Here is a 14378-nt window from a genome sequence, read left to right as displayed (position 1 = left end):
GAGGAGGTCGCCATTAACACCACCACAGGGCCACCAGAACTTACACAGGACTGGGGAAACAGACTCTTGGAGGGCACAAACAAAAACCTGTGTGCACCAGGACCCAGGAGAAAGGAGCAGTGACCCCACAAGAGACTGACCCAGACTTGCCCATGAGTGTCCAGGAGCCTCCAGAGGAGGCGTGGGTCGGCAGTGGCCTGCTGCAGGGTTGGGGGCCCTGAGTGCAGCAGTGCAGCAGTGCATGCGCGGGACATTTTGAACGAGGTCGCCATTATCTTCATTACCTCCAACGATAGTTTGGCCTCAGGTCAAATAACAGAGGGAACACAGCCCTGCCCATCAACAGAATTAAAGATTCTGTTAACCTTTAATTTAAAGTTTAAGATTCAATTTAAGATTCTAGTGGATTAAAGATTCACTGAGCATGGCCCCACCTATCAGAACAAGACCCAGTTTCCCCATCAGTCAGTCTTTCCCACCAGGAATCTTCCATAAGCCTCTTATCCTTCTCCATCAGAGGGCAGAGAGAATGAAAACCACAGTCACAGAAAAGTAACCAGTCTGATCTCATGGACCATAGTCTTGTCTAACTCAATGAAACTATGAGCCATGCCGTGTACAGCCAGCCAAGATGGACAGGTCATGGAGAGTTCTGACGAAACGTGGCCCACTGGAGAAGGGAATGGCAAACCATTTCAGTATTCTTGCCTTGAGAACCCCATGAACAGTATGAAAAGGCAAAAAAAGATATGACTCTGAAAGATGAACTTTCCAGGTTGGTAGGGGCCCAATATGCTACTGGAGATCAGTGGAGAAATAACTGCAGAAAGAATGAAGAGACAGAGCCAAAGCAAAAACAATACCCAGTTGTGGATGTGACTGGTGATGGAAGTAAAGTCCAGTGCTGTAAAGAGCAATATTACATAGGAACCTGGACTATTAGGTCCACAAATCAAGGCAAATTGGAAGTGGTCAAACAGGAGATGGCAAGAGTGAACATTAGCATTTTAGGAACCAGCAAACTAAAATGGATTGGAATGGGTGAATTTAACTCAGATGACCATTATATTTATTATTGTGAGCAAGAATCCCTTAGAACTAATGGAGTATCCATCATCGTCAACAAAAGAATCCGAAATGCAGTACTTGGATGCAGTCTCAAAAACGACAGATGATCTCTGTTTGTTTCCAAGGCAAACGATTCAGGATCACAGTAATCCAAGTCTGTGCCCCAACCAGTAAAGCTGAAGAAGCTGAAGTTGGACGGTGAAGTTGAACGATTCTATGAAGACTTATAAGACCTTCTAAAACTAACACCCCCAAAAGATATCCTTTTTATTAGAGCAGACTGGAATGCAAAAGTAGGAAGTCAAGAAATACCTGGACTAACAGGCAAATTTGGCCTTGGAGTACAGAATGAAGCAGGGCAAAGGGTAATAGAGTTTTGCCAAGAGAAGGCACTGGTCATAGCAAACACCCTCTTCCAACAACACAAGAGAAGACTCTACACATGGACTTCACCAGATGTTCAATACCAAAATCAGATTGACTACCTCTCTTGTATCCCCCCAAATATGAAAGACTATGTGCTCCACTCATGAAAAAAAATTTTTGTAGTAAAATACACGGAACATAATATCTACCCTCCTAACCATTTTTAAGTGTACAGTTCAAAGTGCAGTGTGAAGTACATTCTTGTGCAGCCATCACCACCATCCACCTTCAGAAGTTTTCATTTTGCAAAACTGAAACTCTGTACCCTTTAAACAATAACTCCCCTTTCCCCTTCCCCCCAGCCCCTAACAACCACCATTCTACTTTCTCTCTCTGATTGTGACTGCTCCAGGTACTTTGTGGTCTCCTGCACTGCAGGCAGATTCTTTACCATCTAAGCCACCAGGGTAGCCCTAAGCATGCAGTATTTGTCTTTTTGTGATGGCCTTATTTCACTTAGCATAACATCCTCAAGGTTTATCCATGCTGTAGTATATGTCAAATTTCCTTCCAGTTTAAGGTTGCATAATATTCCATTGTATGTATATGCTACATTTTGCTTATCCATCCACCCATCAGTGGACATCTAGGTCACTTCCACATTTTAGCTATTGTGAATAATACTGCTGTGAATATGATATACTTCTTCACTCAGTTTTAACTTGACATCAAACACTTTCCATCATAAATACTTGTAAAGTACATAATTTCCAATGTGTTGTAAATAAATATTGATTTTTTTTTTTTTTGGCCACGCAGGCTTTGGAATCTTAGTTCCTCAACCAGGGATTGAACTCTCACCCTTGACAGTGAAAGCCAGGAGTCCTACCCACTGAACTGCCAGGGAATTTCCGATAAATACTTTAAAATAAAACTTTACATCACCCTTTTTGTTCCTAATAGAACAAATTATATATCAATTTTATTTCAGTAATTACCCATTTTGAAAATATAAGAACAAGTTCTTTAAATTTTGGAAATTTTCCATCATTTTTTTTCCCCCCTCAAACTTACGAATTCTATCCCACTTCTTCCATAGACATTTATTCTGATATGTTCTTATGCTTGAAGAACTTTTATTGATCATACTTGTCTGCCCCCACAAAAGCAAATGAATTGAAGTTTTAAATTTCTAGAACCATAAATTCCTAAGTACTAAGAATTTAGATTATGCCACCATTGCAACATAGTACAAAATTACTCAAAAATAAAAAATTACAAATAATTTGTTATAAATTATTAATTATAATTATAAATTATAAAAGTTTAAATTATTAAAGAATAATTATTAAACATAAAAAGTAACCTATGGTGATAAAGTACTATAAAGTTATACAAAATGTTACCAATAGATGGATACATAAGATCTGTCTATATTATTTGTTACAATTACAATGTCAATCTATAATCATCTCAAAATAATAAGCTTTATTTAAAAGTAAATTGGAGGGGAAATTCAGCTCTTAATGAGACGAATAGTGTCCAATTAGTGTATGAACCCATGGGATAACATGACCTATTGTTAGAATGAGACAGGATTCAGCATCAATTAGTTTTCTGTTTGTTTTGTTTTTTCACACAGTGTAAGCACTGAGAAATTTTGTTCCCACAAATAAATAGTTGGTTTTGTTACAACAGGCTTCCCTGCTGGCTCAGATGGTAAAGAGTCCACCTACCATGCAGCAGACCCAGGTTTGATCCTTGGGTTGGGAAGATCCCCTGGAGAATGGAATGGCAACCCACCCCAGTATTCTTGCCTGGAGAATTCCATGGACAGAGGAGCTTGGCAGGCTACAGTCCATGGGGTTGCAGTCAGATATGACTGAGTGACTAACACTTTGTTACAGCAGAATCATTAAGTTTTTTCACTTTTTCCAAAAAATTTTGGCCAAAGAAAACCAACAATAACCCCGTAATAGTGATATATCATCAAAATGTAGTTTTAATGAGCTATTAGTTGCTTCATAAGTTTGCAACTAACAAAGTACCACAAACTAAGTAGCTTAAACAACAGAAATGTGTTATCTCACAGTTCTGGAAGCTAGAAACGCAGGATTGAGAGGTTGGCTACATTAGTCCCTTCTGAACATTGAAAGGAAGATCTGTTCCATGACTCTTTCATAATTTCTAGTGGGTTGCCGGCTGTCTTTGGGGTTCTTTAACATGTAGAAGAGCCATCCCATCTATGTCTTTATTTCCAGTTGATGGTCTCCCTGGCTGTGTGCCTGTATCCAAATTTCTCCCTTTTTAAGGACACCAGTTAAATTGGATTAAGACCCCTCCTGCTGCTGCTGCTGCTGCTGCTGCTGCTAAGTCACTTCAGTTGTGTCCGACTCTGTGCGACCCCATAGACGGCAGCCCACCAGGCTTCTCCGTCCTTGGGATTCTCCAGGCAAGAATACTGGAGTGGGTTGCCATTTCCTTCTCCAATGCATGAAAGTGAAAAGTGAAAGTGAAGTCGCTCAGTCATGTCTGACTCTTAGCGACCCCATGGACTGCAGCCCACCAGGCTCCTCCGTCCATGGGATTTTCCAGGCAAGAGTACTGGAGTGGCGTGCCATTGCCTTCTCCAAAGAACCCTCCTAGTGACCTCATATTAACTTAATTGTGTATGTGCTCAGTCACTCAGTCATGCCCAACTCTTTGCGGCCCCAGGGACTGTAGCTCACCAGACTCCTCTGCCCATGGAATTTTCCAGGTAAGAATACTGTAGCAGGTTGCCATTTCCTACTCCAGGGAGTCTTCCCAACACAGGGATTAAACCCAGTCTTGTATCTCCTGCAGTGGCAGGCAGAGTCCTTACCACTAGTGCCTCCTTGGAAGCCCATTAACTTGATTAGTGCTTATTCACTCAGTTGTGCCCGACTCTGCGACCCCATGGACCGTAGCCCACTTAGGCTCCTCTGTCCATGGGATTCTCTAAGCAAGAAAACTGCAGTGGGTTGCCATGCCCTCCTCCAGGGGATCTTCCCAACCCAGGTCTCCCACATTGCAGGTGGATTCTTTACTGTCTGAGCCACCAGGGAAGCCCATTAACTTGATTACCTCTGTTAAAACCTTATCTCCAAAAAAGGCCAACTTCAGAGGTACTGGGGATTAGGACTTCACTCATATGTAAATTTTTTGTGGGTGGTGGGGAGGGAACAGGGAACATAAGTCAATCTATAACACTTACCAATTCTAGCAGGTCCTCTTTCAATTGTTTTGGAATCAAAGACTCAGGAAGCACTGACCTACATGTGAATTGGTCATGATCTTTAGACTTATTCACTTCTCAGTTTCTGGAGTCACTGAAATAGGCTTTATCCTATAGCCTCTCAAGTAGCTATTGACAAAGCTACTGTCCTTCTCTCACTGAAAAGCAGTTGCCTACCCTGATGAACTTAGAAACGGTTGGGGAAATATAAATATTTTTAATTACCATGCAAATTTACCCAAAAAATATTTTTATCTTATCAAAAGCTTTCCACTTTGTTTTCACCAAAACTTTGGATCTAAAGGTTTCTCTCATTTGATTCCTTTTGCAATTCCAAGGAACATGTTTTTTAAATTAAGTAATTAATTTGTGTATTTTTGGTTGCGCTGTATCTTCACTGCTGCGCAGGCTCTCTCTAGTTGCGCTGAGCAGAGGCTACACTTCACGGCCGTGCTCGGGCTTCGCATTGTGATGGCTTCTCCTGTTGTGGAGCAGAGGCTCTAGATGCACGGGTTTCAGTAGTGGTGGCTCTCAGGCTGTATAGCATGGGCTCAGCCGTTGTGGTCCCTGGCTTAGTTGCTCTGTGGCATGTGGAATCCTCCCAGATCAGGGATCGAACCTGTGTCCCCTGCATTGGGAGGCAGATTCTTACCCTCAGCATCACCAGGGAAGTTCTCCAATGAACATGTTAATGTGCATCCCATAATACCGTCTCCCTCTGAACTCCAGCTCTACAGTAGAGAGGTTGGTAGAGTGATGAAGCTCAGGAGATGGCCATAAAGGAGCTCAGCCTCCAGCATTTCTGCCCAATGTCCTGTTTTCTAGCATCTCAGAGACTCTTCTCAAAAGAAATGCATTCTTTGTCAATTCCTAAGCAAACAGACATTAAATGAAAAATATTTGTTGGCATATGGGTGCATGTGTCTCTTTCCTTTGCACCACAGTAAGATACAGGAGGTTGGGAGGTCTGCTGTTTTGTTTTAAAGCAGGAAAAAAGAGCAATCGTGAAAGGTGGAGTGGAGAAAGAGAATCTGTGAAAACTAGACAAAGCCATTTGTTCTTGGGCAGATCCATCTCAGGAAAAAGGATAAATAGGCTTTGAGGATCTGGAAAACAACCCCCTTAAAATTATGTGTATACTCTGTCGGTGAGAATGAAAACTGGTGCAGCCACTATGGAAACAGTAAGGAGGTTCCTCAAAAACTAAAAAATTCAACAGAAAACAGACAGGGGGATACAAATACTTATGGTTGGTTCACATTGTACAGCAGAAACCAACACAACACTGTAAATCAATTATCCTCCAATTAAAAACTAAAGACAAAATAAAACAAAACAGAAAACATAAGAGCGCAGGAATGGCCGTGTGAAAATCAAACTAGATTTCAAAACAAGGTATCACCAAAGATAAAGAGGGACATTTTGTAACGATAAAAGGGTCAATCTGCCAAGAAAACAGAACAATCCTAAATGTGTGTGTCAGTTCAGTTCATTCAGTCGCTCAGTCGTGTCTGACTCTTTGTGACCCCATGAATCGCAGCACACCAGGCCTTCCTGTCTATCACCAACTCCCGGAGTTCGCTCAGACTCACGTCCATCGAGTCAGTGATGCCATCCAGCCATCTCATCCTCGGTCGTCCCCTTCTCCTCCTGCCCCCAATCCCTCCCAGTATCAGAGTCTTTTCCAATGAGTCAACTCTTTGCATGAGGTGGCCAAAGTACTGCAGTTTCAGCTTTAGCATCATTCCTTCCAAAGAACACCCAGTACTGATCTCCTGTAGAATGGCCTGGTTGGATCTAGAGTCTTCTCCAACACCACAGTTCAAAAGCATCAGTTCTTCAGTGCTCAGATTCCTTCATAGTCCAACTCTCACATCCATACATGACCACTGGAAAAACCATAGCCTTGACTAGATGGACCTTTGTTGGCAAAGTAATGTCTCTGCTTTTCAACATGCTGTCTAGGTTGGTCATAACTTTCCTTCCAAGGAGTAAGCGTCTTTTAATTTTTGTACCCAACAACAAAGCTTCAAAATATGAGAGGCAAAAAATGGACAGAGTTAAAGGGAGAAACAGACAAATCCAGGAACATAACTGGAAATGTAACATCCAAATTTCATAATTGATAGACCACAGATGCTGCTTCTGGACAGGAGGCAAGGTATTTGGGGATGTGCAATTTTATCTGTAATGTTCATCTGAAGCAAATGTGACAAAATGCTAACACATTAGTTTTGAGGGGTGCTTTCTGGGGAGCCTATGGGTGTTTTTACATTATTTGCTCTATTTTTCTGTGTTCAAATGCTTTCTTTAAAATTAAAGGGTGAATGGAAGAAACATTTAAGTGAATGAACAATAAATGAAATCCAGACATCAACATCACCTCATCCAATATTCCTCTAGCTCCCTACCCTCTCCAGCCTACCCTCCTGCCCCCACCTCCCTCTTTACCTGGGAGTCTTCCTCTGACAAACACGTGGGAGTCGATGTCCTTAGTGGGCCAGGTGTTGAACACAGGCTTACAATCTCTTCCTGCCACAGGCTGCATTCAAGTCGTCCCGAGCTTCCATGTCCTCCCAAAGCTCCTTTATAGCCCAAATCCACAGCAGCCACCTCTCCATAAAGGATTGCCACCTCTCAAGCCCCATCCTGAAGTCCCTACACCACCTGAATTACTGCCAATGTTTTCTTCCCTCTCCTTAAAAATGCGCCTTCCCTAAAGGTTCAATATGCTCCTTTGCTTCTCCTTTCCGCTCTGCCTGCCTTTGCAATCAGACCCACTCTCAGAACTTAGATGAATACAGCCTTGCCCAGGCTGGGTTCCCAGCCCTGGTCCCTCTCTCAGACTCAAATCCTGCCTCTCCAGTTGCATTCAGGATGCTTCCGTTTGAATGCTCTTGACATTAAAGATCTGTAGCAAGCTGGCCCCCAACTTTACAGCAAGCATGTGTCTGCACCAAGAGAATGACACAGCATCACTATAAGTTGTCAGCAGACGTGTGGGTTTTTCCCGTCACAGATCAGGTTCTTACTCTCTTCACCCCATCCAAGCTGTGACTGAAGGTTCTCCCAAGGGTATTTTAAATATTATTCCAACTTCTTCTGACCTCCTGGGCTGCCTTCCTCTCTGTGCTTCTGAAGTCTTGTGCTTCAGCTTGGTATGTTCAGAGATGAACATCTTTTTACTTATTCTGTTTGGCATTCTCTGGGAGCCCTTTTGATCCGAGCGCTTGTGTCTTTTAATTGTGGAAAATCTTCAGCCAAGATCTCCTCCAGTGTTCCTTCTCCACACTCTCTTTATTCTCTTCTTTCTGAAATTCTATTAAATATTTCTCAGTGCTCGTCCACATCTGAGCAGCTTTTCAAACTGTTTCTATATCTTGTCGCATTGCAATCGTTAGTTCCACAGTGCTAGTTTCCATTTTACTAATTATTCCTTCAACTATGTCCAGTGTAGGGTGTATCCTAGTTTATATCTAAACTATATATAGATTTTATTTCCAGTATTTTCAGTATTTATCATATTCAGTTGTTCTTGTTTAATTTCTGCGTTTTCTATACCTTTTTTTTCTCTGTTTTAAACTCTTTTCAGATTGCTCTGTAATTTGTATCTCTTCTGAAGTGAACTCCCATCCCAATTTTAGCAAGTTATCTTTACATGTATTTTGAATTTTCAGTGTGTATATAATCTCACCTTGAATGGGGACTTTAAAAATCTCTCTTTTTGGAGAGGGAGAGAGAGAGGAAATGTGGGACTAAAGGATCAGTTAGGAGCCCAGCTGGGTTTCCATCTCATCTCTACCACTTACTAGTTGTGCAACCGTGGGTAAGTTATTCTCACATCTCTGAACCTCAGTTTCTTTCTCTGAAAAAAGGGAGAATTAAACCCACTTCAGAGGGCCCATGAGATTTAAAATAAGTCCTGCCAAGTTCTAGACCACTGAGGGTGCTCAGTAAATGTCAGTTTCTCCTTTTCTCAGCAGATGTAGGCAGAAATGGTGACACTGGTAATAAAGTTCAGTGACACAATGAAAGTTTAAAAAAACAAAAAGCAAAAACTCTCTCTTTCTTTATACTCCATCCTCCTAGTTTTTTTCAGGGCAACAGTCAGAACCAGGCCTTGTTCTGGTGGCTCTGGGCTCTGTTCGGTGGTGACACTGGAGATCAGGTGACTGCAGTCTCTGGCCCGCCCTGCCATCACTGTAGGGACACAGCCCCATATGAGCCATGACTATGGAAAAATGCCCAGCTTTCTCCAGCCTTTCACTGAAGAATCCTGACCCAACCCCCTGTTTCAAATAGAGAGCCTGGCTTCAGCCTCTCTCCATAGATGAAGCACTTTGGGACCCTGCTAGCTGAAGAAGTCAAACCCTCAGTGCCCCTGCTTCAAGACGGACCCTCAAGACACAGGCTCAGGAACAGAGCCCCTGGCTCCTGATTTCAGCCCTGCTTCCACCCCTACACTGCAGACATATTCACCTTGCTTTTGAATGAGTCCATCTTCTCCCCTTCCTCCTTCTCCTCCTTCTCCCTTCAACCATATCATTACTACGTATTAAAACATGGTATTAGCAGCATCTTGATTAGGAGTCAAGTGCCTCATTCTTCTTTTTTTAATATTCATTTATTTAATTTTTGCTTGTGCTGGCTCTCCATTGCTGCGTGCGGGCTTTCTCTAGTTGTGGCAAGGGGGGGTCTACTCTTGGTTGCAGCGCGTGGGCTTCTCATTGTGATGGCTTCCCTTATTGCAGAGCACGGGTTCTAGACACGTGGGCTTTAGCAGTTGCAGCACACAGACAGTTTTTCTGAAGCATGAGGAATCTTCCCAGACCAGGGATCAAGCCTGTGTCCCCTGCATTGGCCAGCAGATTCTCGTCCCCTGTGCCACCAGGGAAATGTGTTAAATGCCTCATTAAAAATAACCTCTCTCCCTATTCTTACTTTATCTATAGCCAGCCACTTCGTAAAGCCTTACCTGAGCACTCTTATCTGAAACGAACTATCTCCACATCTTCTTGTCTGCTCTACTCTGCTTTTACCTGCATTTAGCTTTTACCAAACAGGGTATTTGAGGACCAAGTGTGTAGCAAGTCCTGTTAGGCACCATGAAAAAAACCATGAACAAGATGAGGTCTCTTCCTCAAGGGACCAAGGTTCTGGTCATCAAGCTGGATGAGCAAATAAACCGCTGCTGGGCAGAGTAAGTGCTTCAGTCTAGGAATGCCCAAGGTCCAGGTGACACCAAGAAGCCTATGATCTATACTTCCTAGGAGCAGGGGGAGGGGTGGGTAAGGTACTGAGCCCCAGAAGGAGGATGTGCTTGGGCTGGGACTTGAGGAAGAGAAGATTACTAAGCAGACAGCAGAGCTGAGGACAATCCAGGCCAAGGGAATAGCATGTTTGATGACACTGAGGTGGAAAGGAGCAAGGCCTCTTTGAGAAGCCAAGAGACACCAAGCGCAGGAGGTGTGAAGAAGGCAAACAGGAGAAGATGGAGATGGAGCTGCAGACCCAAGTGTGCAGGGCCTCCGACAACATTCAGGATCGCCCAGTGTCCCCCTGGGACCATAGGAAGCCCTTGTAGGATGGAGCACAGGATCAGCAGCACAAGATTTTCACTGAACGGGACCAGGAGCACTGGAAGAGATCAGAGTAGAAATGGGGTGGTCAGTTAGAAGACCACTGCCAAATGTCCAGGTAAGAGATGACCGTTGCCTAGTTGAACTTGGGGGGTTGAGGGTAGAGAAAAGTGGCAATGGCAGAAGTGAGATAGAAATAACAGGTGTTTGTGATTGAGATAAAGCAAGGCCCTGATAATTCTAGAGTTCAAAGACCTTTCTAGGCCCAAGTAAGCTAACTCTTTTCCAGGAGATGGTAATATCTCCTGGACCAGCAAGGGGAGACAACAGCTAACTTCCAACACCATGATTCCAGGTTGGCCCTGGGTCAGCATCTTAGGAGCTGGGGCCCAGGGCCCTGACTAATTTCCTACCACTACCCCACCCAGTTATACATTCTGAATAGGTCCTTAATTAATGTGTGTGTGTGTGTGCATGCTCCATCGTGTCCAACTCTTTTGTGATCCCATGGACTGTAGCTCACTAGTCTCCTCTATCCATAGGATTTCCCAGGCAAAAATACTGGAGTGGGTTGCCATTTCCTTCTCCAAGGGATCTTCCTGACCCAGGGACTGAACCTGTGTCTCCTCCTTGGCAAGTGGTTTCTTTACCGCTGAGTAGTTCTGTGGTTTAAGAACATATACCTTCAGACTTCCCTGGTGGTTCACTGGTTATCATTTTGCCTTTCAATGCAGGGCATGTGGGTTCGATTCCTGGTGAGGGAGTTAAGATTCTACATACCCCATCAGCCAAAAAAAAAAAAAAAAAACAAATCATAAAACAGAGGCAATATTGTAACAAATTCAATAAAGACTTACAATGGGCCACATTTTTAAAAAATCTTAAAAAAAATAACATATACCTTGAGGAAAGCAAAGACCTGCTTAAATTCGGCCTAGAAACTGGTGACCTGTTTAAACCAGCATAAAAACTGGTGTTTTCTAAGGGACCATGGAAAGCCCTGGCAGGATGGAGCACAGACTAGGTGAGCAGGACAAGGTCTTCACTGAAAGGGACCAGAAGCGCTGGAAGAGTGCCAGCCTCTCTGTCACAGAAAGTGGTGACTCTGTTACCCTATCACTCCCTGAATGTGTTTGAAAATAAGGAGTTTGAGAGTGAGGCTGCTCCCATTTCTTCATCTACCCCATGTGAGTGCCAGTGTGGGATGCGGAGCTCACCTGGCAGTCCTCACCCAGCCCTCTGCACACCTGGCCCTGCAGCAAACAAGCATCGCCAGAACGAGCACAGTTGCGTCTGTTCTGTCTGCGACAGGGCGGATGTCATTGTGGTTATGCCGAAAATCTACCAGCTCTCTGAAAAATAACATTGGGGTCACAGAGCCTCCTCGGTGGGTTTGACATGTTGCCCTGACATCCCCCCATCCTCTGTCATGCTCTGCACAAGGGGGCTGCCAGCCCCCTGGTTGACACTTTTCTAAGTAGCAAGGCCAGAAGACCTCCACGCTAGTTACAGCTCACTTCCGGGAGAGTGGGATAGGCTGATTCTATTTTCAAGCTTTATACCCCAGAACCTGGGCATCGTCATCCTCAGGAACCTGGTCCCCAAGATCCAAATATCTGCAGGTTGACTCTGGCTTCCCTCCAATGCTTCCTCCACCAGCAAGGTGTACCTTCGTGGCCGGTCATCCTCTTCACCTCCCTCCTGATGGCATCCTTTGGCCAAAAGGGCCATTTAACACTCCTGCAGTGGGAACAGAGATGAAGCAAAATGGGAAATTATTTAAAACGAGGACTGCCTTGTCAGGGGCGTATCTGGACTTGGCTGTTTCCTTGTGACCCAGCTCTGTGTCTACGCAGCCAGGGACACAAGCACACACACATATTGGTATGCCAGGGGAACCACTGCTTGTGCCACAGTCATATCCATCATTACAAAGGGTTCTCCTTCCTCAGCTTCCCTAGTCCTCCATTTGAAAATGTTCCATGAACATGAGTGACTGCTCACTGGTATAGAGGCACTGGGTCTACTACAGCTTTACTAGTAACTGCAAAGACTGAGAAACTGCTGGGACTTCCCTGCTGGTCCAGTGGCTAAGATTCCACACTCCCAATCCAGGGAGCCTGGGGTTCCATCCCTGGCCAGGGAATTAGATCCCACATGCTGCAGCTAAGACCCAGCACAACCAAATAAGTAAAGAAGTGCTTTTTTAAAAATTGAGAAACTCCTTAAATGCCTGTTAATAGGGAAACTAAATTATGGAACCCTCATATAAAATGCTGGAGAAGGAAATGGCAACCCACTCCAGTATTCCTGCCTGGGAAATCCCATGGACAGAGGAACCTGGTGGGCTACAGTCCGTGGGGTCAAAAAAAAAAGAGTCACACACAACTAAGCATATAAAATACGCTCTTTAGAAGTATGGGTGGATCTACAGGTGCTGACATGAAAAGCTTTCCTCTTCTACTGTTAGATAAAAAATGCAGGTTGCAAAAAAATATGTGTATAGTACAACCATGTGTCTAAAATGATGTATAAGCATCTGTTTGTGCATAGACTGTATATGAGGGGCACACATAAGTGGTTTTCTCTAGAGAATGGACGATGGGAGGAGCGTTGAGACAGGGAAACCTCCCCATACTCTTTTTTGTATTGTCTGAAGTTTTTCAACAATATATAACTTTTGTAATTTAAAAGACACTTAAAAAAATATCTCTAAATATATAACGTTAAATGGTGTGTGTTAGAGTAAGTACCTCGGACGCCTTGGGTAGAGGGGTGAGGGAGAGTGTTGACATCAAAGTTAAAAAAAAAAAATCCCATCCAAGACTCAAGCTCAGACTCCATGAAGGGAGTTTTGCAGTTTTGCAAACACAGCTCAGCCTGCCGTGATATGACATGCGACATCTGGGAGGGTGTCGGGGACATAGGCCTCACCACCTGGCAGAACTCATGGATGGGGCAGGCACATGGAACAGATAACACCAGGTGGTTTGTCTCTAGAAACAGGGGGCAGCAGCATGAGGGGCAGGCACTGTGGCAGGGGTCCGCAACCCCTGGGATCTAACGCCTGATGATTGGAAGTGGAGCTGATGTAATAATAATAATAAAGTGCACAATAAATACAATGTGCTTGAATCATCACCAAACCATCCCCTGCCTCCAGTCGGTGGAAAAGTTGTCTTCCACTAAACTGGTCCCTGATGTCAAAAAGTTTGGGCATCGCTGCACTCACTATGGGATGCAAAATGGGAATGCCCGGAAGAAATGAGAGAGGGGACCCACTATGGGGTGGAAGGTTTCAGGACAGCAGCAGACAAAAAAGGAAGGGGCCAAGTGTGTATCAGGTTCAGACAGGAAGAAACGTCTCCGCCCAGGCTGACACATGTGCCTGCCAAGCACCCAGAGCCAGAAGAATGAGATTCAGATACCAAGGCTTGGGAGCTGGCCAGGGGCTGAAACAGAAGCGCATTCCAGCATGGGGAGCGCACAGTTCAGATCATCAGTGGCGCTAGTGGTAAAGAATCTGCCTGCCAGCACAGGATACACTGATCCCTGGCTTGGGAAGATTCCCCTGCAGGAAGAAATGGCAACCCCGCTGGCAGTAATCTTGCCTGAAAAGGCCACGACAGAGGAGCCTGGCAGGCTACAGTCCATGGGGTCGCAAAGAGTCAGATATGACTGAGTGCACTATAAGATTACCCTATGGGCATGTAGTGGGGGTGAATAGGAAAGACCAGGACAGGGGCCTGGGAAGGAGGCTGGGCAGAACCAGCACTCAGAGGCTCCAAGCCAAGGCAGGGCTGAGCTTCCACGCAGAGCTTCCCCTCAGACCTGCAGGTCACCAGGAGGCTTCAAGAGTGACACTATCACATTCCCTTTTGGAGAATACTGTTCACAGCAGTGTGGTTGGGGGACTCGCCAGAACAGGAGCTAGTGTGGAGGCTGCTGCAGTGGCCTCGAAGGAATGAGGCTGTGGTGGCCAGGTTTAACTGCTGAGGAAAGAGGATGAGAAGCAGAAAATCACACACCTCACACACTGCTTGACCGGCTGACTGGTGGAAGTCTCCTCAATGGAAGGAAGAAGGTTTTATCCTCTGTGGGCACCCGGA

The sequence above is a fragment of the Capricornis sumatraensis genome, chromosome 1, assembly GCF_032405125.1.
Source record: "Capricornis sumatraensis isolate serow.1 chromosome 1, serow.2, whole genome shotgun sequence".
In the NCBI taxonomy this organism is placed as follows: domain Eukaryota; kingdom Metazoa; phylum Chordata; class Mammalia; order Artiodactyla; family Bovidae; genus Capricornis; species Capricornis sumatraensis.
This window is presented reverse-complemented; position numbering follows the sequence as displayed.